We start from the raw sequence: 25,018 nt of genomic DNA on the forward strand, positions 1-25,018 counted from the left end.
GTTGAATGAATGTAAAGCTACTTAAAAATATGTTAATAAAGAATTTAAGGGTGGTACTAAAATTTTTTAAATGTCAATTAACATTTTATGGCTCTAAACTTAAATTTAATGAGCATTAAGGACCCAAATCTTAAAAACTAAACTTTTCTCCTCTAAATCATCAAGTCAACTTTTACCTTGATACCTGTACAGGATCCTTGGTAGTGGGATTGGGTTGGATCTGCTGATGTTTATGGCAGTGGGTAAAGAATCTTGAGCAGGCAGGAGCACTATAGATAAAGGAACAAAAAACAGAAAAAGAAAGTTTTAAGAAAGAAACTTTTCACCTATTTTTTTGATAAAAATTGTCAAAATTATTCCAATAAATTATCTGCTGTGATATGAAATGAAAAGTCTTAATTACCCCAGGAAACACTCTTTGCACAAAAAATAAAACTTAATCTAAACAAAATGCCAATTGATAAATATTTCTTTTGTACATACAAATGAAGACAATATCCTTAAATCATTTTCATAAAATGTCCTTAAGAAAATATCAGCTGCTGGGGTGCCCGAGTGGCTCAGTCAGTTGAATGTCTGCCTTTGGCTCAGGTCATGATTCGAGAGTCCCAAGATCGAGTCCCATGACCAGCTCCCTGCTCAGCAGGGCGTCTGCTTCTCCCTCTCCCTCTGCCCTCCCGCTGCTCCTCTCTCTTGCTCATGTTCTCTCAAATAAACAAAATCTTTGAAAAAAAAATAAAATCAGCAATTCTATTACTGTTATTAAAATTTTTTTTTCACCTGTCAAAGGTATTTCAGATTACTCTGCTATTTTTACAATGAGGAAAAGCACAGACAACAACAACACATGGCTGTGGTAGGTAGCATTTGAACACTTGGGGAGATGTTTGCAGTTTAACATTTACTATGTGGCAGCAATACAGGATCCTCTTGGCAACAGCACATCCGTACATCCCCTTGTGTGACATAGGACTTCAGATGGGAAATGCATTATAAAGAAGAGCGGGAAATGGGTGCAACATAGATTTTTAAACAGTTATTTTACTTTCCTAGTTTACTATATTTTTCAGACAAATGTTTTTTAGCTTGAATTATTTGACTGATCACTTAGGGGGGAAAAACACATTAGTTTTAGATTCAGAAGGTCTTGGGTAACATCCTGTATCCAAATCAACGGTCATCTGACTCTCAGCTTTGTTGTGATAACAATAAGGATAACATCTGTGAAAGCTCAAAAGTAATAGGTGCTTGACACATTTTCCCCCCAATTTCTTGTCTCCACTTCCACCATGGCCTTTTTAAGGCATTCTTGATAGATTTTATGATCAATGAACAAATTCAAATAGAAGCAGTAATCCAATTCGTATTCTTCGAAGAGGCACCACAAAACAGCATAGAGACACACCAGAGAACTCCCACTAGACTTAGCTCTGCAGGAATCAGTTATCAGGGTTCCAATAATATGAAATCTTTATTAAGACAGAAGTAGTAATTTGAAAAATATAAAAAGATAGTTAATAAAAACTGATAACAATGCAGCTGAAAAAATGAAGAGCAATATATGCTGTTTTGCATGTTTCACTCTTTCTTCTTTTTATATTATTAAAATAAGATTATCACCTGATGCTTATTTGAAAAATACAAAACACAAACCTCAAACTACAAAGTATAATAAACTTAGACTAACATCTCTTTCTTCCACCAAAACCAAATGTTTTTGTTTAGAAGCCTATGTCTTTGCTCATAATATCGATTCTGGCTAGAATCCTCTCTCCTGTCATGGTGAACTTCTGGTGAGTGCTCGTTCACTTATCATGGTCATCCTACATCATTGCTTCTGCAAGCTTGGCTTCTTGGTACCACATCTCCTTGTGCATATTTCTACTGAATTATTTGGAATTAATTTACCATATTTATATTCTTTAATTGGCCTTTTCTTATGGGAAATAAACTCCTATTTTAAAAGGCCCATTACTTTCTCATTTTAGAGCTATGGATTCTGTAGAATTCTTGATACAGAGAAGAGAGCAATGAGTTTTGGTAAGATTGAATGAATCCGGGAGTTGCTTACAGAGCAAAGTTATTTTTTTAAAAAAAGACTTGTTGCCTTTACTCATTCTATATCTTAAAAATACAAAAAAGGGGTTTTCTCAAATGGATCCCCATCTAAATATTACTATTTTTAAAACAGCTAGTAAAAAATAGAATAAAAAATAAAATAAAAACAGCTAGTAATAAAAGTTTAATGTAGACTTTAATTTCCATGATTAAGCAACATTATACCCCCAGTAGATGGCAGTGTAGGATAGGGTAAATTTGTGAACACACGCATTAGGTGTGCGGTTTCCTAAGACCAGGTAAGTCCTGGAGCTGGTTTCACAGAAATGAGAAAGGAAGAAAACAGACTTTTGCAAACAAGAATCTGTCAACAATAGTACCAAAAATAGCACTATTTATATGTCAATGAGAAGAATCCTGATTACTTTGTTGACTTCTGGTAGTTGTTGAGATTAGGTATTATATGACTAAAAATTCTATTTTATAGTACAACAATCAGGGCATATCTGGAAAAAACAAGGTCAAGGAATTAGACCAGGTTCCAGCAGTATCAGTTGAAAAACTGTAGCCTTGTTTTCCTAAATAAATAATATACTGTATTTCCAGTGATAAATAAACAGATGACAATTTGGTTATATCATAATCACCTAGGCTATTCTCAACTCATTAAGATAAAATATTCCTACCAAACATATCTGGGAAGCATGTCACTATTATAGAAAAATATTTTTAAAAGAGACCCCAGAGGACACCTGGGTGGCTCAGCAGGTTGAACGTCTGCCTTTGGCTTAGGTCCTGATCTTGGGTCCAGGGATCAAGTCCTGCATCGGACTCCTGCCTCTCTCTCTCTCATGAATAAATAAATAAAATAAAATAAATGAAAATAAGAGACCCCAGGCCTAAACATATTGTGTCCTTCCTTTCCTTTCCTTTCCTTTCCTTTCCTTTCCTTTCCTTTCCTTTCCTTTCCTTTCCTTTCCTTTCCTTTCCTTTCCTTTCCTTTCCTTTCCCTTCCTTTCCTTTTTTTTCTTCCTTCCAACAAATATTTATTGAACACTTACTATCTCAAGAAATGCACATCAGAATCACCATATAAAGGAAATATAAAGCCTTTAAAAACACTTAAACTCAGAAAGGATAGGAATAGCATTTATTTAATGGCCACCATGTGCCATGAGTGATGCTAAACATTTTCGCTGGTTATTTCACAACTAAAAGAAAAGTGTTCATTGCTTCCAATGTATAATTGTAGCCTGATGCCCAGGGAGGTTCTGTATATTATCTAAAGTTCCACAGTTACTAAATGGTAGAACTTGTGTTTGCATATAGATTAGTATGTCTCTGAAGATTATGTTCTTTCTACAAGACCATCCCTACCACCCAAGAAAATGAAGATATTGTGAAAGTTTTGAGAAAGATGCATTTCTATATCATATAAAGATATGTACAGTGTTTTTTTTTTGTCACAAGAATTTAATTGTATAGATCCAATTAAAGGTATTTGAAAGTTACTTAAAGGTTAGATGAAATAGTCATCCTTACTCCTTGTACTTGGTTTACTTAACAAGAAAGAGTAGATTTCCCAGTTTCTTTATTCTCTCTTTTCTTCTCCTTCTTTCAGGCATCCTATCTAAAAATATCTTATGCCTTTATTAAAATAAAAAGCCACACCATTTAAAAAATATATTTTAAAGTCTAAAATAAATCTGGATATTACTTTTTTCCCCCAGGAATTGTATGAAAAAAGCAAAATGTTTCCATGGGAACTAAATATAATATTAATGACTTACATTTACATAACATGTTTATTACAAACCTTTGTATCTCTTGTTTTATTTGATCTTTGCAACATCCTTTGTACAATACATACAGCTATTCTAATCCCTTAGGTAATCCGTGTACACAGTAAATATTTATATAGGTAAATATTTAAACGTGTATTATATGCCGGCTTGGCTCTCTCAATTAAACACTCCTTAAACTGATGATTCAAAACAATTTTTAAAAACTGAATTTGAGGATTAGCATTTAACACTCTCAGGGCTTCCATAATTTGTTACATTATGTTATACACTAATTTATGTTTTAACTGATTTTTAACTTTTTGGGATCCCCAGTAGATAATAATTCACAAGAACATTTACTCTTGCCTTACTTCGTGCAATAGTGACCTAACTGGCTTTGTTGTGTCTTCCCCTCTACCCCTACTGACCTCTACTCTGCTGATACCATTTTAATCCTGAAACAATTCATTTACACTTTCCAGGAATCTGGATTGGCTTTGTATTGTCTACAAAACAGTCTAAAATCCATAGCATTGACTCTAGTCTTATATCAATCTATCTTCCTGCGCTTACCTCTGGCCAACCCTCCTCACATTCTTTAGACAATTTTTCTCCTTTCAAGAAAAGACCTTGTATCTTACACCTCTATTCCTCAATTTACACCATTTCTAAATATCTTTGCTTCTTGTTCTACCCATCAAAGGCCTACATAAATTTCAAAAATCTCTTCCTGGAGCTTCCCATATTCTCTGTGTCAGAATTTATGATGCTGCCTATATAACAATTGTTTACTCTTTCTTTACAGTATTTGTCATACTGACAAATATAACTTGATTTGTTGGAAATAAGCCTATATGTCTACTTATAAATATTTGCATAACGTGAGTCCTGCCAGTCTCTTCACTTTATTTCCCAACTGTCTTTAACTTACCGTACCAGAAGATTGCTCAAACCTCTACCATTTCACTATCTTTTTTCCATTCTTCTTAGTTCTACCACTTATTAAGTCTGACTTTGGGCAGTTTATTGGAACTCCTGGAAAATCAGGAGTACATATATATCTATGTATAGTATAGTATATCTGTGTATAGATAGATTTATAAACATAAATTTCATGACTAAGTAGAAAGTTTTGTTGATATATTAACAGAATTATTTTCTTGTAGGAAAAATCACTAAAATTTGATTTAATAATTTCACCTGAGAATTTCTGGAATTTATTTTAGGTTATGTGTATATTATTATGCAAAGTATCCTTTTTTATAGTTATATTTTAAATATAGGTTGAAACTTTTTTTTACCTGCTTTGGGACTTGCTTAAGCAGAAACTATGAAGATACTCTTATAATTGATCGAGCAGTTACTCCTTTTGTCATGAACATGGGGAGTGATGAAATAAATGGCTAAGGATTGACAGGACCCTGGACTACGTATGTCATCAGACATTTATCTCACCATTAGGTAAATTACCAGTGAAAACAAAAGAATTTCTCCTCTGTTATTTGATCATGGACCAAGCTTCTTACATCTGTGTGCAGTTAATTTGGTTTGATTCATAACCTTAATTACTTAACTTGTTATATTTTACAGAAAAGACAATAATAATATTCTCCCTGTCATGAAATCTTTCGTCAGTGGGTATTAGAGTCACAGCAGATGTGCAACGCTATAACCTAGCAGAGTACAATTTATGTATTTCTGCTGACTTTCAAATTATTTCATTTAACTCTTATTGAAGATAGTTTTTAAAAGTCTGCCAGTAAAAAACTCTGCTTCAAGTTTATAAAATAGTTGCTTCTCATGCAGTGTCTCAGAGACTTAAAATCAAATATAAACCAGATTGCTATAGAAAATAAGTAACGTTTAGTGTCAAAACACGGATAATTTAAACAGAAATGCTGATTTTTTTCCATTGGCCAATTTTTAAAAAAATATTTTGTTTATTTATTCATGAGACACACACACACACACACACACACACACACACAGAAGTAGAGATACAGGCAGAAGGAGAAGCAGGCTCCATGCAGGGAGCCCGATGTGGGACTCGATCCCAGGACTCCAGGATCATGCCCTGGGCCGAAGGCAGGTGCTCAACCACTGAGCCACCAGGCGTCCCTCATTTGCCAATTTTTAAATAAAAATAATAAATATTAGAAATATTTTAAAAATATTAGTATTCTAAAGAAAACATGAAAACTTTTTTTTCCTTAGAGGACACTGAAAACGAGAAGTAGAGTACAGTGAAGGAAAAATGTATTTTTATTCTACCCTCCTAGATTCTTGGCTGAGAATCCCCTATCATAAAAGACATATTAACAAAAGAACAAGCAGAAGCTTAATAACATGTGTACCTCCTGTATACATGAGAGATATCAGGAAAATTCAGTAATTCTCCAAGATGGCCTAGGCCACCACCTTAAATACCATCTCCAGGTAAAGACAAAAGATGATGTGGTTGGGGTGGGGTGTAAAGAGAAGCCAGTTATGAGACATCACCAGGAAATGTACAGTAAACAAGGGTAAGGTTGATATGTAGATTTATTTCTGCTTTTCCATTGATAAAAAGTTTAGAGAAATTTAGTGATCTTCCTCTTGGGTTTGTATATAGAGAGACAGATACTCTTAGAAACCGAGATTTTCCTTATTAATGTTTCTTGCAAAAGGTTAACCTCCACTCTGTTTTCCGAGCTTTCTTTTCAACTATTTCTTAAAAATATTCAGCCTAAAATAAAATAATTCTTATGCCAAAGAGGCATATTTTGGGGTGGTAAATTCTGTTGTCCTTGCTGTGAGCTAGGTTTGAACACCATTTCAGCCATCACTTAATGCCAAATGTTTTCAAACAATCTGTTTCCATGTTTCATCAATTAATAGACATTTATAAAATAACTAATAAAATACTATACTTATTAGTCATCTCCCATGTTCTAAGCACTGCAGTAGGAGAGGCTTCTGAAGTAACGTTTAATAATCCCTGTTGGCAGATTAGAAACCGAGGCTCAGAGGTGGTAAATAACTCAGCCCCGGTTCATAGCTGTTAAAAAACAAAATTCAACTCAGTAAATTTAAGGATCAAATTGTCTTTATTCAATGATTCATGAATCTGGCTGCATCCCATCTAGCAATAGAAAGGAGCTATACAAAATGGAAGGCTTTTATAGACAGATAGGGTCAGGGATAAAGAAAATATTTGATTACCTAATCTTTCCTTGGAAAATGGAAGAGGTCTGTCAGGTGGATTACTCCACTTGTGCTGACCAGGAAATTCCAGACTGACCAGTTATGATTACATAAATACAATGGAAATTGCAATAGGTTGGGTGTTAAGTCTTGGTTTGCTGATGTGGAGCTTAGCATAAATGACTCCATTTTGGGTCTGTTGTTTCATGTTTTTTTTTAATATTTTATTTATTTATTGATGAGAGACACACACAGAGAGAGAGAGAGAGAGGCAGAGACACAGGCAGAGGGAGAAGCAGGCTCCCTCTGGGGAGCCTGATGCAGGACTTGATTCCAAGACCCCAGGGTCACAACCTGAGCCAAAGGCAGACACTCAACCACTGAGCCACCCAGGCACCTTGTAACTTTTTAGACACCACCTCAAGTGGAGGACCTGGGATTCAAACCAAGATCTGTCTAACAACCAAGACTTACTTTCTTTCTTTCTTTCTTCTTTCTTTCTTTCTTTCTTTCTTTCTTTCTTTCTTTTTTTTCTTTTTTTTTTTTTGACTACATTCTTTCTATTCCACAACTGGGGCCTTAAGACTGTTTGCTGTCTATTTAAAAAATCTGACAGAATTTACATGAAATTATATTATTATTTATTTCATTTCAAACTTCTATTTGAAAATATTATTTCCTTTTGATTAGAAGAGCTGGTCCTACTACGAACGAATGAGTGTAGTGAGCATTTAGTAACATTGTTAATGTGTTTTCTGAACATGAAATTATAAAAATTAATTCCTTTTTTTAAACTTTGATATTACTCCTCGAACTTCTTACTCATTCTCATATGTGAGGTGCTCATGAAATTATTAAATGCTATTATATTAGAACAAATGCAAAAAAAAATGAAAAAATTATTTAAAAATACAATGGCAAAAGTTTAAAACAATGGTACAACTTGATTTTCTTAGAATGAAACACAGGACTACTAGCAAAAAGATGTCATTTAGGAAAGTAAAAGAAAATGAAAACATTTCTTAAGTCTCTTTAATTAGTGATTTGTCTCCCTTTGATTACCTATGTTACTACTCTTGAAGGCCATGTGACTTTCTTTATATTTTGTAAAATATTTAATATTTTAATATTAAAATTTTAAATGTTTAAATTATTAATATTTAATATATTTAATGTATTTGCATTATTGGATTCTAGTTTAAAAATAACTTTTTAAAACAAATCAACTATACTAATAACATGTTCCAAAGACAGTTATACTCTGTCTTAAAATGTAGTATTAAATCTAATATCTATGTACTTAAATATGCAAATATGTGAGATACATATGATAAAGATTAATAATTCCTATCATGAAGCTGAGCATTCTTTCATACTTGTATATGTACTTAAATATGCAAATATGTGAGATACATATGATAAAGATTAATAATTCCTATCATGAAGCTGAGCATTCTTTCATACTTGTATTTTGACTAGCATTTTTGTTTGATTTAATATTCTCCTTGCATAAGGAATCTCATATACAGCAGACAGTTATAAGTTTTATAAGTTTTTAAACTAGAGAAGGGGAGGGGAGGAAAGTGTTTATTTGCAAGAGCATTATTTCCTAGAGTAAGTAAGCCACCAATCAAGAGATTAATATAAGTAATTTTCTCTTTTTAATTAGTAAGATACTATTTTCCTTAAAAATAAACCCTAGGTCTTCTGTTAAGTAGCTAAGGAAGATTTAGTCATGTACTTTTAGGCAATATGATAGTCAAGTAGAATCAGAAAAGAAAATTATATAGCAATTGTCTAGAATATAATTTGCTTACGAAGTGATAGGCAAGGTTATGCCATACTGATTTTCCATATCTCTCCCTACACTTTTTTAAATAAGCCCTTCCATAAGTCTTCTGTTACACTGTGTCTGTTTCCTACTAGGACTTGGCTAAACAACCAAAAAATAAAAGGAAAAAAAAACAAAAAACAAAAAACAAAAACAAAACAAAACAAAACATGAAATAAATGAATGTAAAATGTGATTCTCACTATTAATGGAGCTGATTTTCTTATAGGGTATATAAACGTAACACTTAAAACATGTGGAAATAAATGCCCAAACACTTGCATAACCATGTCACTTCCAGACTTTAAAGAAAAAGTGCAATGTTTTGAGGGTCACCAAGAGACTTTACTCCCAAGCCACACCTGAAGAAAGAGTGACTTAGCCACCTAGTTCCCATGTCTGCTACTTAACAAGAAAAATTACATGGTTTATAGTTAGAGGTTGAATAGCAAAATGACTTGAGATATGAAGAAAAGATTTCCATTTTCCCCATAGGTTCAAGGGTACTTATATTGCAGTTCCCCACAGAGGTATATATATATATCATATCTCATAATACATCTTCCTGCATGTTCTGTGAGAGCAGATAAAAATAGGCATGCTTTCCTGTTATGTGTTTCTTCACACTCTCTCCACTTCTGGCCTACCATAAAGGTACTTTATTATATCCATCATTGTCAACCCATTATATCAATGCCTTTTATTTTTACTGGTTTATTTTTAAGAATAATTTAGAAGAAGACAAATGAATTTGTATAATTCTGTTGCTACATATAAAAAGTGATAATTTTTTTCTATTCTTCTTACAAAAATAATGTAAATCAATGCTGAATATCTGAGAGGGTTTTTTCTTTCTTTTATCTTTATAAGAAACTGTAAACTTAATCAAGTTTAAGAAATACAGGAATACTGGAACATAGAACCAATGTTGTAGCATCTGAAAACAGATCTGAGCTGAAATTAGGACTGTCAGTTAAACCGGAGAGGTTAATTCCTATTTGGAATAGTTTTGCTTAGTTAGCAAGGTTACTACAAAAATAAAAATACCTCCATAAGCTTCTACCATTCAGTAGGCAATCAATTAGTAAGCACTATTTCTAATACTACAGTATCATTATTTCTTGATATTAGAAAAGTCAAAGAACAAGATAAATTTAGGTTTGGATGGGAGATGTTGGGTGATTATAGAAATACCAATGATGGGCTCTACTTCCTAGGCATACAAGGCAGATTAGATCTTAAAGAATAGCTCACAGCAAGTCCTATATTTCCCTAGTTTCTTCTATAATGTTGAATGGATATAAGACGTGAGAGTTGACCCAGGTCAGTAGAACATGCCAGTGGCTTCTATGGATACTCTACCTATAAAAAATATGCCTAGGGTGCTTTTTGAAATGAGGGGTGAGAAAGTAAAGTAATGCTTTTTCATTTTTTGGTGGCTAAACTTTTGCTTGTCATATATACATACTTGCTAATCTTACTTAAATCTTCTTCTTGCCAAATTTAAATTTCTCCTACCTTGTGAAATCTATTAAAGAATAAGAGGGACAAATCCAGTACTGTGCTGCTAAACTATGTCTTAAAAAGAAGAAAAAAAAATCCTGGTATGTATTATTTACCAAATTCCATACTGTTCATTGATATTCCTGCCATGACTGATTTCAAGCTATAAAAGGTTAAGCAACCAGCTTACAAGACTTCCGAATACCTAATATTCTCTCATTACCTTGAATGAGCTCACAACACCCCATTGTTCTAAATTATCAGCTGAAAATAAAGTTTTAGATATATTAGATGGGTTGCAAATTATCTCGTGAAGTATAATACTAGTAAAGGATTGGTTTTCGATGAGTCAAAATCAGCCTTGGGATAATAAAATTGTTCTGTGAACATGATAGTATAGAAAACATGTAAGATTATAAAGACATTACCCCTCATCTTTAAGCTTATGTGTCTAAGCAGCCATGTCTTTAGGATTAGTTTTCAAAATTCATATTAAGTCTAAGGCATCTGATGTCTACTTCAAGTACTTCATTGGTGGTTTAAAAATCTTTTTATTATTCTGCTACACATCATGAAACATGGATGGGTAACTGGAATGAATTGATGAAAAGATTGGACAGAGTTATTTATGGACACTTTCTCCCTTCTATTCTTTTACTCATGCATTGTTTATGTTGCAATGAGAGTAAAAAATAGTGTTATAAATTAATGTGATTTATGATATTAATTCTGGGCTTTTTACTATGGAACTCTATTTGCTACATGTGATAGTTTCAGGAATTTTGATTCATAATCCTTTGGGGATTATATTTGCAGGAAATGGTGTCTAGCCAGTTACCTCATTGTCTCTTTAGCCAATCTGGACTTAAATTGGACAAGTTTAATTCAATTCGTGAAACATGAGTTAGTTTCTCTCTTCTCTACCTGCCCTGAGACAGACCTCTGAGTAGGCAGGTATGGGTTTAAAGATGAAGGTTAATCAGGAGACAATTTACAGCAGTTCTGTTTATTTTACTTAGTCTGGGGTTGGGTTTATTATTATAAGCTTCTTTGACTAAGTCTTTCTACATTTAAGATAAAAGTATTTCTTCTTATTTTCTTTTCTGAGCTTCAAAGTATTATTTACTTACTATAATGTCTTTAAAAGCATAGCAAGTGTTAACATATATAAGAAATATATTACGTAAAATTTTCTCAATATTTATTTTAGTGGCTTATATTGCTTTGTTTAATTTATAATAATAGAAATATAATTTGCTCCTGCAAACTTTTTTTTTTTTTTTTTTTTACAAATTCACAAGCAGGAATAAACTCTTGTTTTTGGTCAGGATTTCTTAATTTGGGTTCCAAATTAAAGCCTATAAAGTTGAATATAAAAGTGTAGGCACACATACATGTGCACATTGTTCTGGAGAGAGAAACCATAGCTTTCATCAGATTCTGCAACAGCTTATGAATCCTCCCTGCCCCCAATTAAGAATGATCATATATCTTTTGTATAATGTATGATAATGGTTCTTATCAACTACCATCCTTGGCATTGTAAAAATTGCAGAAGTCTTTATTGAATGCCTTTATTAGATTACAATATATGAGATGCCCTATTTTTTTTCAAGAGTTTAGAGTAATTTTTGTTAAAAAAATCTGCATTTATAGTGGATTTCATGTTGGAGATGCCCCCTTTAGTACTTATAATATAATTGGATTTATTTTCAATTACTTTGCATTTTTTATTCTCAGACCTTAATTTCTTTATAATCATAGATGTACATTGCTAGCAATCTGGGTTCAAGAATGTTCTATTTTTGTAATGGATTTTATAGTTATATTTTAGAAGTAGATAAAATTCTGGCAGTATATTCTAACCACTTAGAAATGTTTTTAAGTTTTCATATCTCATTCAACATTCTAAGTTGAAAGATCTGCCTTGTTAAAAAAAATCTAGGGTAATAATAATGGCTAAATAAGAGAAAATTTCTTTCCCACAATATATTATAATATACAAATTCCAGACACAATAAATGGTGAATATTACTGTTTATGTATATTTCAGATCTAGCACTTTATTTCCACATGAAGTATCACTACCTTATTATTTTAAGACCTAACTTTTTTATCTGGATTAAAAAAATAAGATTCTAACTGGTTTAATGGGCACTGCTTTCTTTATTCTCTAATCTTTCCTTCGTGTATTCTAAATTACTTACACTGTTTGAATGATTCTGATATCCTATCACCCTTTACTTGTAACACTGCTTTTGATCCTTTCTGATTAGAAGATAAAGCCATATCCTTTAGGCTGATATATAGATATCTTCAAATTTTTTGTCCTAATAATCTACTACATTTTTGAACCTGACTTTTTATTATTTCAACCACTTCAAACTAGATATGCTATTATTTATAGCAAGAAGGTTTTCCCTGACTTATTCAGCTTTGTACTCCAACTAGTACAAGGCTTGGTCATAGGGTTGATAGATAGATAATCTAAAGACATAGGTGATCTCTACTGGGTAATTTTATAACATACTCAAATATAAATAATAGCTAGTCAATAATACATTAAATAAGCCTGTAGAAATGTTATCTTTTTAAAACCTATCTTAAAATATGCAGATGTCTTTGTCTGCTCACTGTCAAGAACATGGAAGTTATGACTTGTTTGGATATCATTTCCCCTTCCTATGCAGTTGGTGGACTGAACTATAGAATTTCTAAGGTTACCTCTGATTTGATAATAATTTTTGCAAAGAGAAGCATAATATCTCCCTATAGAGATGTGTGTATTATGTAAGTACACATGTAAACATAAAAGCTGGTATGGCTTATGGAAAATAGCAAAGACCATTTGCCACAGTCTTTCGGAGTAATTCGTAAGTCACACATTTGTAATCATTTCCAGGCAGCATTAATTGGTTTGCCTCTTTTAGCAAGACTAATGTAGTTTGTCAAGAGATTTATATGGATTACAGGACCACTCAGACCACAAATCTGAAACTCCTTTCACATCTTGTTACAGAATTTGTTTATTCTATTATGTTTTATTTCAGGCATTCTGCTTTGCTAGAGTTTGCTTTCATCAGAAATTTAGATGGTAAAAATCAATGTGTTGATATAAATTAGATTTTTTTCCGCTATGGTACAGGCTAAAATGATCTGTCCAAAAGAAGCAAGATCCAGTAGAGAAGGTTGACTCAAAATAGAGAGATGATGTTCATGTTGACTCAGAAATGAAAAAGAATACGTTTTAATGGTTGGAATGCTACTATAACATCTTACAATATTACTTATGTTATAGATCGACCTTGGGTAATATTTGCTCGACTTATAAAATTATTTGAATATATATTTATGGAACGCGAAAGAAAGTTCCATGGCAATATACCCTAGGTTGGGCTAGGGGCTAAGAATTATTTTACACAGTGACCAGGAGAATATTCATGCTTAAAATAATTCCAGGGTTTGACTATATAAAATATGATTAAAAGCTCCAAAGCAGACAGTTTTAATGAAACTCCAAAAAAAAGTGAGAATATTTTAGTCATGAAGGGCATTTGGGGAAAAACTTTCAGCATTAAATGGGAATAGTTTAAAAAAGTACATAGGAATCTCATATTAATTTCCTTTCAATTATTTTACAACTATTATTCCATGATATCTAACATATATACAGAAGTATAAAAAAGTAATAACTCACCAGACACCCATAACACAATCTCAGTAATTGCCAACTTATTCCCAGTATTGTTTAAACTTACTTACACTTGGTCTTTTCAACTAACTTATTCTGGAGCAAAAGTTACATAATAAAACATCCTACTATTTTATCCATAATAAAAAGTTCTTAATTCTAAAGGATTCAAAAATTTTCCTTATGGCCAGTTGTTTTTCTTTCTTTGGCCTTATTTAAGAAATCTTTCCTTATCTCCAAATTATTTAGATAGTGTCTTAAATTCTTTCTAAAGTGTAGTAATTTTGTTTATTTTTTTTTAAGATTTTTTTTTTTTAACTATTCTCTACATCCAACATGGGGCTTGATTTCACAACCCTGAGATCAAGAGTTGCATGCTCTACCAACTAAGCAAGCCAGGCACCCCTAATTTTGTTAATTTTGCCATTTAAGTCTACAAATTCATCTGGGCTTAATTTGGGCTGGGGATCATTCTTGTTTTGTCTATATGCATGACCATTACCCGGTATAATTTATTGAGCCTATCATCCTTTTACCGCTGCTCTGTTATGTCACTTTTGATATAAACTGTTTGTCTATATGTTGTGGATCCTTAGCTAGAATTTTTATTCTATATTCTTGTCTATTTGTCTCCCATGAGCCCATACCACATCATCTTAATCATTGCATTTTATATTAGGTCTTTATTTGAGGTAAACAAAGCCTTCTCACCTTGATTTTTCTTCACCAAACATAATGACAAAGTTATTTATTATATTCTCCTAGGTTTTTCTTTCTCTTTCTCTCTCTCTCTCTCTCTCTCGGAAGAGTTGCCACATTCAGCAGTGTTCCCTTTTCCTTCTGACATTGATAAAATGTAACTTCACTCTTCACCTTCAACCTCCTCAGGTATTGTCATATATAGATTATAGCCTTCAATTATATTTTAACTTAATGCATCTCACAGTTTTATTATGTAATATTTTCATTCATTCATTTAAAAATATTCTTTATTCCTTTATTTTCTAAATACGTTTGTTTTGACCTCTAGTGTAATTCTTAAAGTCACAGATAATACTTATCATGATTTCAATCAAATGAAATCTGTTCAGATTTGCTTTATAGACTAATACATGATTAATTATTTTACACATTCATGTGTGCTCAAAAATGTATATTCAGTAATTGTTGATTGCAGTATTTATATATTCTATATATCAATATGGTCAGGACTTAATTTCAGCTATTGTATTTTTAATTTCTAGATATATTTGATATGTTCTCAGATATTCTATATTACTTATATAGTCTCAAATATAACCTGACCAAAGTTCAAACTTGACATTTATATTCCTTGAACTTAAAAGGGATACTTATTTTGCAGTTTGTTTTTGAAAATTTCTGTGTTTCTGTTTATGCTCTTTGTGGTTTTGTTGCTTTTTGGTTTTGACATCTTATTTTCTCATGTGCCTAGCTATATTTAATCATGTGGTGTTGCTAGATTGAAAATTGTTAGAAATAATTGGAGTCTCGGGATACTGTATCTTCTCACAGAGAGAATTTAAATTTCCTTCTGCTAGGCCCTTGGGAGCATTACCAGTCCCACAACCACTTTAATCCAATGTTTTGTTTTCTTTGGATCAGGAAGATCCAAATTGTATTATGATGATTTTGTACAGCTAATGCAAAACTTCTTGACTATAAAATCAAGCAAGGGAGAAATTTTCTATAACTTTTCAAACAAATGGCTATTTTAATTCAAACATATCTTACTGTATTAGCTCAGTTACATAGGGAGCATCATAGTAATATGAATGAAGGCATGGATATGACTTCCTATGTGGATTTCAAAGTCCACCTGTTTGAAATCAAACAATATATTCCACACAAATCCATCCTATACATCATTGATTTTCTCTTTATTTCCATACTAACAAGGTTTATGAGGCATTGTGAATCAGTCTTCCACTGTTAAACTTAGTAACTTTCTGTTTTCAGTAATCATCCAGACTTCTAATCTCTGCATTCAGGATGTCCCATCCTCACATATTTTACATTATCTACAATGAGCTTCATTTTCCTGACATAAATCTAGCTTCCAGCTTCACTACCTTCTCAGCATTTCCCAGAATAGAGTACATTCTTCCTAAGTAATTCTATACCTTCTTCCTGCAAAGCTTTTCTTCTCTTAAAAAAAAAATCTGTTCTTAAAGAAGTACATTATCATTTTCCTTCTTGTTTTATAGAGAACTTATTGCGTATCTCAGCCCAAATAAATTTTCCTTATTTTCAACCTCAAAGTTAAGTAACAATTGGACTATCATTTGACATTGTGTAGCATTTTTAATTTGTTCTTTTTAAAGATTTTTTTATTTATTCATGAGAGACACAGAGAGAGAGACGGAGGCAGAGACACAGGCAGAGGGAGGAGCAGGCTCCCTGCAGGGAGCCCATGCGGGACTCGATCCTAGGACTCCAGGATCATGCCCTGGGCTGAAGGCGGCTCTAAACCGCTAAGGCACCGGGGCTGCCCTATTTAATTTGTTCGAAGTGTATATCTTCCAGTGAGACTGTATGCTTTTCAAGGAAATAAACTTTTATTTTTGCAAACCTTATTGAGTGCTATATACATAAGGAAACCTTATGAGTGTTCATTTAAACAGAGAAAAGCATCCTATGTAAAGAACAGAATTATTAAGAATCTTAACTAAATAATATCCAAAAGGCCTATAAAAATGATTAACATTCATATTTACCTTGACTCAAAATTAGTGTCTAACACCTCTAACAAATTTTCCTGACTTTGATGATGGAAATTCTAATTTATTCTAATGTAAGTAACTATTCCATTGTCTTTTATTGCCAAAATATAAAAATAACTCCTGTAAGGGTTCCCAAATATTTTCTACGTTTATGACTAATTCAGACTACTTTAGAATTATATTTCATCACTAAGTACTTACTGTAGTTGTAGTTTTTGTGGAAAAAGTTGGATGTACTGTGGTTCAAGGAAACATATGAATTATGACTATTGTAGTGGCTGACAGCTGACTAGCTTTATTCCCACCTAATTCATCAGTAACTTCAATAAGTAGCTGGAAAGTCATAGGTTCCTGAATCCCTTGAAACACATCATACTGGAAATTCTTAGTGGTGGCCAGAGAAAGAGGCTCAACACCTAGTCTCTGAAGTACAAATTGATTATTTGTATTTCCTGAGAATGATGAGGTAATAAAACAGAAATAAAAGTACATTATATATTACTTCTATTGTCTGGTTTAAGTTCTTGCTTTAAAATATGTTTCATGATAATATGCTTCTAATAGTTATAAAATATCTTACATGGGTATCTTGTAAAATAGCACAGAAGTGACTTAATTAAAATCTAATGTCTTACCACTTTCCATTGAATATCTCAGCTGTTCCTGTGGAAAATCTTTGAACAGTTGAGCTGAATAAAAGGAATCCTAGTAGGGGAATAAATCTGAATTTCCAAATGTGGTGGATTTCATACAAGAGGTTCATCATTTATATTCAATAATATAAAAATATTCTCTGTTTTGGCTTATGTCTTAAAAATCTTGCCATATCTGGTTGATTTCTTGTTTCTTTTTATTGCTCATCATTTTCACCTTTATAATATCATTCGAGCATACTTTTACAATCCATCTTAATTATTTTACATTTGAACACTATATATTAGTGTTTCATTACAGAGGCATTGTTGTTTGGGGTTTTCCAGCAGTATAGTCCATGTTCCATTCTTAATTTTATGAATGAGGAATTAATTTTTTTTTAAAGTAAGGTCTACTCCCAACATGTGGCTTGAACTCACAACCTTCAGATCAAGAGTCACATGCTCTGCAATTGAACAGCCAGATGCCCTATGAATGAGAATTTAATTTTTTTAAAAATGTCTATTTCCTGCATATTTTTTCTAGGACAGGTACTCATGGCATTCTTGAGATTGCTAAATTTTAAAACTAGATCAGAAACTAAATGTTATTTATTTAATGTTATCAGAAACTATCAGAAATGTTATCAGAAAATGTTATTGGAAACTAAATTGTTATTTAGTTTCCCTTTAATCCAGAAGATACATGTCATCAAGTTTCCTCTTAAACAATTACTCAAAAAGAGTACTCACTACTTAAAACATATTTCACTATTGGACTTATTATAAATATTATTTTTTAACTCAAGCATTTTCTTTAGTTTAGGAAAATGAAGTGCCTAATTTCATTTATGCTTTCTTTCCTTTCCTTCGTAATATTTCTTAAACATTCTTGGGTTCCTTCAGTTTGAAGTCAGTTCCCTAAGGAGTCATGTGAGAGTGCAGAAAAAATTCCACTCTCTCTTTTGTCTTTCTTCCCAATGCATTGCAGCTTGCTTTGTTGGATTGTCCAGTGGAGATCATAAAGGGGTACTGTTAATATTTAAAAACTGGTTCACTAAGTACTGGTTTCTTTAAAATTAAAGCCTTGATAACCATATTACCCTGTAAATGAATCGTCCTTAGTTTCCCTTTCTCCTTCCAAATATAACCCAAAGTAGGGAAATATAGTATTGGTTCTTTCACAATTTCTCATAATTCTTTGTAATAGCAACTAATAATAACTATAATTAATACTTATTGAATGCTAGACTCTAAAATACCTACATTAATATATTTTAACTCCACATGAAAAATGTAGTATTATTATTATCCTAAAGCGGAAAGTGAAAAGAGATAAAATCGCTTAGACAGCTATAAAGTGTATAGGAACCAGAATTCTAAAATATGTCCAGAGCCCAAGCTTTTCACCTGAGAATACTAGTTTTCTATTTAATCATAATCAGTGTTTACACTATTACAATACCAGTCTACTGTGTTATGTGTTCTCATATAAAGTCCCTTCCACTCTTTAAAAGATATTCTGAATGATATTAATTCATTGAAAGAGGATTTTTCTTCATCTTTTAAAGGATCGTTCAGTTTTATGCACTCAAAGTATTTCCATTCTAAGAAACTATGGTTTGTGTTTTATAACTTCTTCATATTTGAGCTGAAATTTTAACAAAATCCCAAATAGAGTTTTCTTGCTAACTAGACATTTTTAATTAGCCAAATGCATTTTAAGTATTATAAACTGAACGTTGGTTATAAAACAATATATTTTGAATATAAATGTAGACATCTGTGTTTGTCTATGAAGGAAAAAGTCATTGTCCAGTATTCAATCTAAATTTTCATTTTTTTCTTTTTGTTTTTTTTCCATTGTTGTGGACAAGAAAAATACAGAGAGATATATTTGAAGAAAATGCACATATAAAACTGGATATAGAAAAGATATTGGAGGCACAAACAAAAATATCTATATAGTATATATGTGTGTATGTGTATATAGTGTGTATGTATATATGTGTATATATGCATATATACAACAAATTATATATATACACACAAAAGTACTATATATATAGTGTGTATACGTATATAATAGTAAATATGCTATATGTAACAAAATATGGCAACATATATAGCTAAACATACACAAACACATGCACACACATACACTCACACATGCATATCTATTCTCAGTGGCTCAAATCCTGTGATTGCCAAATAGCCAAGATAGTTTAGATGCTCAAAACTGGATGTTGGCAGAGTTCTTCACCTCTACAACTTTGCACAACATTCTCTCTTCACAGAAGATTCTTGTTCTACCACTTATTTTCCTATTGGATTTGTTCATTCAAATACCTTTTTTCCTCTATTCTCAAGTTACTCATTTGTGAAATAAAACAGATATAGTCCAGATATACTGGACTACTAATACTATTGATTTGAATATGCAGTAGTACTTTAATAAAGAATAGATAGGAAAATGTATTACTTAACTTTAAAGAGTCTGACAGTAAAGTGGTATAAAATAATACTTAGGAATCTAATGGCTTTATTTTGAATGTCCTAATATAGTACCATCATTGCAGGAATAGTGTGAATTAATGAAGAGACAACCAGGGTCGTTGAAGAATTTTGAGAAAAAAAAGAAGCTCTCTGCGGTTACAAGGACAAGATTAAATGTAAAGACATGAGATAATTAATTGAGTTGAAATTATTCATGAATTTTCTTGTAAAGTTTTTTACCTTTAAAAATTAATCCATCTCACAATATTAATGAAGAATTAACAAACCGAAAGATAGTAAAAGCATTACCGGAAAGGATAAAAGGTAAGGACCAACACACAGTCCAGTCCTCAGATGGAAGCTGTCTAAATAGTTTAGTAAAAAAAAATCTTCCCATGATAATCTGAGGCTTTTATTTATTGGTGGCTTCCAAGTTCATCTCTTGACCTTTTTCCTACACCTGTATTTTTCAACAATCTTTGAAACCTCCATTATGTTTTTGAACTTGAAGAACACATTGGAAAGAAGAGTTCTTCCTTTTCAAACATTGTTATGGCCAGCCTTTAAGTTAGTTTTTAACACTGAGCACAAGGGGACTGTGCCAAGCTTGAATCATCAGCTCCTATTTCTGGGGTGTTGTTTCTATGGCTTGGCATTTAATATATTATGCCAATGTTCCTTGTCAGAATTAATTTTGGCAAAAGACCATCATTATACTGACTCCAGTTACAGAATAATGTAGCACATTCACTTTTCTAAATGTTCCCAATTAAAATATTAGAAGTATAGCTATTGAATTATGGAAATTTCCTCAATCTGAAGTCTACAAGAGAGAGAAAAACTTAGTTTTAGCTGTTTTTATATTTCAAAAATGTAAAATTATTGAGCTTTTAGAATGTAAGAAGCTCTTTCCACTAAGAAAAAAAAATGGTAGTTAATGTTTCACCTTGCTCTTAACTTTCAATACAAAAATATAAATAAAGCAAGGTAACATAATTCATAACACTATTGCTCATAATCTAGAATTTTGCAATATGTATTTATTAACTAAAATTCAATAACTAAAAACAAACAACTAATTTATCTGGGAAATTCTCCCAAACCTATTCCCAATTATAAACAAATAAGATTATCTTTAAGAAATAAGGAAAAGTTGGCTAGAAGGCTTTACGTCTGAGGATAACTGCTTGGATACTGTGGGCAGCAAAGATATTGGTGACCATGAGATCTCAGTGGCTGCTCAGAACCCCTTCCTATGTGGTCTACTCCAGGCTGTTTGAGCTCCAGGTGCCAGACTGAGGAGCCTGGAGCGAGCTTCTCCCATCCTGGCAGCATGGGCCTGGATGAGAATATAGTGCACGATCAAGAACATACCATGAAGCATCTAAAAGATGTCATTAACAAACCAGAGATGGAGATGTCTTCACAAAAACTGCAGCTCTGTTATTTAAAATGCCTGATTATGATGGCGATAATTTATGGGATGGCCTAGACTTTTCCATAGCCATCACTTGGGTCCATTAAGACAAAGAGAATGAATAGACACCACCAAAGAGTGAAGCTGAGCTGATTAACTTGATGGGGTTTTGAGAAAGAAAGATAAGAACAATAATAAATACATTGACCATGTTGAATTTGCAAAATCACTGCGGGTGACTTTGTTTGGCCATCTAGTTTTATGTAAATGTCACCCATTATAGTGTGATTGAACACTTTGGGTAATGCAAAATAATGCATTTGAACTACTGCTACAGTATTTTATATAAACGTGTAGCAGTTTATTACACTAGAGTGAGAAAGAGAAATCAAGATAAATAGAAGAGAAATGGGACATATTGTAGTCCTCAAGTACTGTTAAATCTCTTATTGGACAAGGGTTTGGTGAATGAATCCTTTTAAGAATGATGGATAACTGGGGCAGCCTGGTTGGCTCAGTGGTTTAGCGCTGCCTTCAGCCCTGGGCCTGATCCCGGAGACCCCGATCAAGTCCCACATCCGGCTCCCTGCATGGGGCCTGCTTCTCCCTTTGCCTGGATCTCTGCCTCTCTCTCTCTCTCTCTCTCTCTCTCTCTCTCTCGTCTCTCATGACTAAATAAATAAAAACTAAAAAAAAAAAAAAAAAGAACGTTGGCTAACTGGATCAGAGTAAGCAGGAACTTGACTATGCAATACGCCTCATCTCTTGGTTTTTATTCATGTTACCTGAAAAGTGAGACAGACTGCCAAGTGGACATGCTTCTCAGTAACAGTGAAGGAATGGTATGGATGCCAAATGCTTCCCCTGGTGTGTCTCGTGTCTTCAGGTAAATGCGGTCAGGATTTTGCAAAGTTCCCTGGGCCCTAGGCAAGTGAGTATTAGAATATTTCAAAAGCCACAACATAAGAATGTCAGATACCAAGTTCGGGAGCTATAGTCGAAGATTCTGTATCTTCTGGCCCTTTGGAAACGATACACCACTAACCTAAGTGATTAGCATTATTTTAGTTTTTCAGTATTTAATAAAACTGCTGCCTTTTATTTTATTTATTTTATGTATTCTTAGGAGACATGTCAACTTAGGAGAGAACTTAAATTGAAAAATGTTCTTTATTCTAATCCTTAGCAAGTGTTTTAGCTTTCCTAATATTTGTATTTAACCCTTATTTCTAGGGTTTGTTTTTATGGTTTAGAAACTATTAGGAATGCAAGGACTTTATCCTTTCCGTTTGGTGCAACGGGAGTGAAGCTACTAACTGGTCTTGCCTAAGTGAGGAGGAGAAGATCAAGCCCAGAGATAACCTGATGCAAGATATATTTAGAAGGAATGGCATTTAAAGTACATCTTCTAGCTTAAATATGTAAATTATTTCAGGTCAAGAAAGATTAGAAAAGGCCTGAGAACTTTTAACACTGTGAATCTCAGTAATGGTTGAAACTTATAATTGTAATTCATAATTTGGTTTACTGGTTGTGGTAAACATGCTGTGATAGAAAACCTGAAATGATGGTTGAATGAGGAAAAACTGCATAAAATTTTCTGTAAGACATATAGAGACCTATTTTCTTTATTAAAGTATTCTTATAAGTAAATAAAATTGCACAAGTAACTGTGCAATCAGAATTGAATTGTAAACTATTGTTATAATACCTAGTTATTTTGAAAGATATATATAATAAATCCTGGATATATATAAAACTGATGAAACAAACAAACAAAAAGAAGAAATAAGAAAAAGTCATTTTTTAATTTCTCTCTTGCTAGTGTTGAAACCAAAGCTATCTATATTTTCTTATTTTTTATTTCGGAAATTATTCTCAATATAGAAGTAATTCTTAAAGATATTTAATATCTTTATTTTACATTCTAGAGATAGATTTTCCTTAAATGTAGAATGTATATTGTTAAAATACAAATAAGGTAAACTCTCAGTCCCTAGCTATGAACCATTTTCTTAATATAAATTGCAGTTAAATGAAAAATCTCAAATGGGAACTTAACTAAGTTAACTAAGTTAAGCAAAATTTCTAATAGTAACTGTGCTATACTAATAGTAATGCCATGCTAATGTGGGTGCTATAAGCTGATTTTTATTATGCAAAACAGAATAGTAATATAAAATAATAAAACTAAGAATTAACTCTGCAAGAGGAAATTAAGAGCTTATGTATCTTTAAACGGGGAATTCTCTCACCTTCAGAGAAGGTGTGAGTCTTTAATTTCTAATTTAAAATGCTAGCCAATTATTTGCATGAATATTCATGCAATTCATGGAGAGAAAAACAGAGTTATATATTGTCCAAAGTGTTTTTAAATCTTGCTTTTCATAGATAGATGAAACAAATAATGATAGTATTCAAGAAATGTTGGGATGCCTGGTTAGAGCTCATTTAAGCAACCAATTCTTGATTTCAGCCTAGGTCACAATCTCAGGGTCATGGGATAGAGCCCCACCACATGGAGCCCTGCCTTGGGCTCTTCTCTGGGAATGGAGCCTGCTTGGGTTTCTCTCTGTTCTTCCTCTCACGTGCACATGTGCATGTGTGTATACTCTCTTTCTCAAATAAAAGAAAGAAGAAAGAAGGAAGAAGAAAGAAAAAAAGAAAGAAGAAAGAAAAGAAAGAAAGAAAGAAAGAAAGAAAGAAAGAAGAAAGAAAATATGTAAAGACTTTTAAAATATACATTCTGCAAACTTTATCACATGCAAGTTTGTGACAAGTTCTTCAAGTTTTCATTTTTAGTCCCTATATAAATTTATACACACCAAAAGAGAGAGAGAGAGAGAGCGAGAGAGAATGATGAATTCACCAAATGGGGCAGAGTGATTTGCAAAATTTCCATTTCATAAAATGATAAATTCTAGTGACAAATTACACTGCGTTTTATGTAATTTTAATTGTATTTTATACAAAGCCTCTCAACAACTAATCTGTCATCAAAAGTGAAGCATACTAATACCTATAAAGATTACAAACACAATTCTTCCATTTATTTATTTTATTATGATTTTATTTGTTTATTTGAGAAGGAGAGAGAGAGAGCACATGCGTGGTGTGGTGGGGAGGGGTAAAGAGAGAAGGAGAAGCAAACTCCCCATTGAGCAAAGAGCCTGTCATGGCTCCATCCCAGGGGCTAAATCTAACAACCTAGAGATCATGATCTGAGCTGAAGGAGATGTTTAACCAGCTGAGCCACCCAGGCACCCTATTTAGATAGCTATTGATAAGAATCATCTGGGACACACATTGAAGTATCTCTTCAAAAAAAATAATAATAAAAAAGAAATATCTCTTCAAGTTAAATATTAATATAACTTACAAATTTAAAAAATTCAAAAGGAAATTCAGGGGGAAAATGGTAATGCTTACGCAGAGACTGTTGGGAATAATTCTTAGAAATTTTAATCAAAGTGCATAATTTTTACCCTACAATGTTTCTCAATACCTTGACTATGTACACCAGTAATTCCTCAGTCAGTGAGTTGTTGCAGAATTACCTTCATAGATTAGTTTAAGTAGTCAAAAAGTCTGCTTGAGAATTTTGCTTTGTGCCATAATCAAACCAGTTTCCCTGAAGGTCTGTGCTGCAGCAAATGAGTTGATTTTAGATAAAATATGATGA

General features: G+C 32.5%; 1 pseudogene; it reads left to right on the plus strand.

Moving 5' to 3' along the window:
• The window catches only part of LOC119877254, an 89,833-nt pseudogene that overhangs the window by 60,892 nt on the left and 3,923 nt on the right, over window positions 1–25,018 (plus strand).

The sequence above is a fragment of the Canis lupus genome, chromosome 18 (genome assembly GCF_011100685.1).
Source record: "Canis lupus familiaris isolate Mischka breed German Shepherd chromosome 18, alternate assembly UU_Cfam_GSD_1.0, whole genome shotgun sequence".
Taxonomy (NCBI): Eukaryota; Metazoa; Chordata; class Mammalia; order Carnivora; family Canidae; genus Canis; species Canis lupus.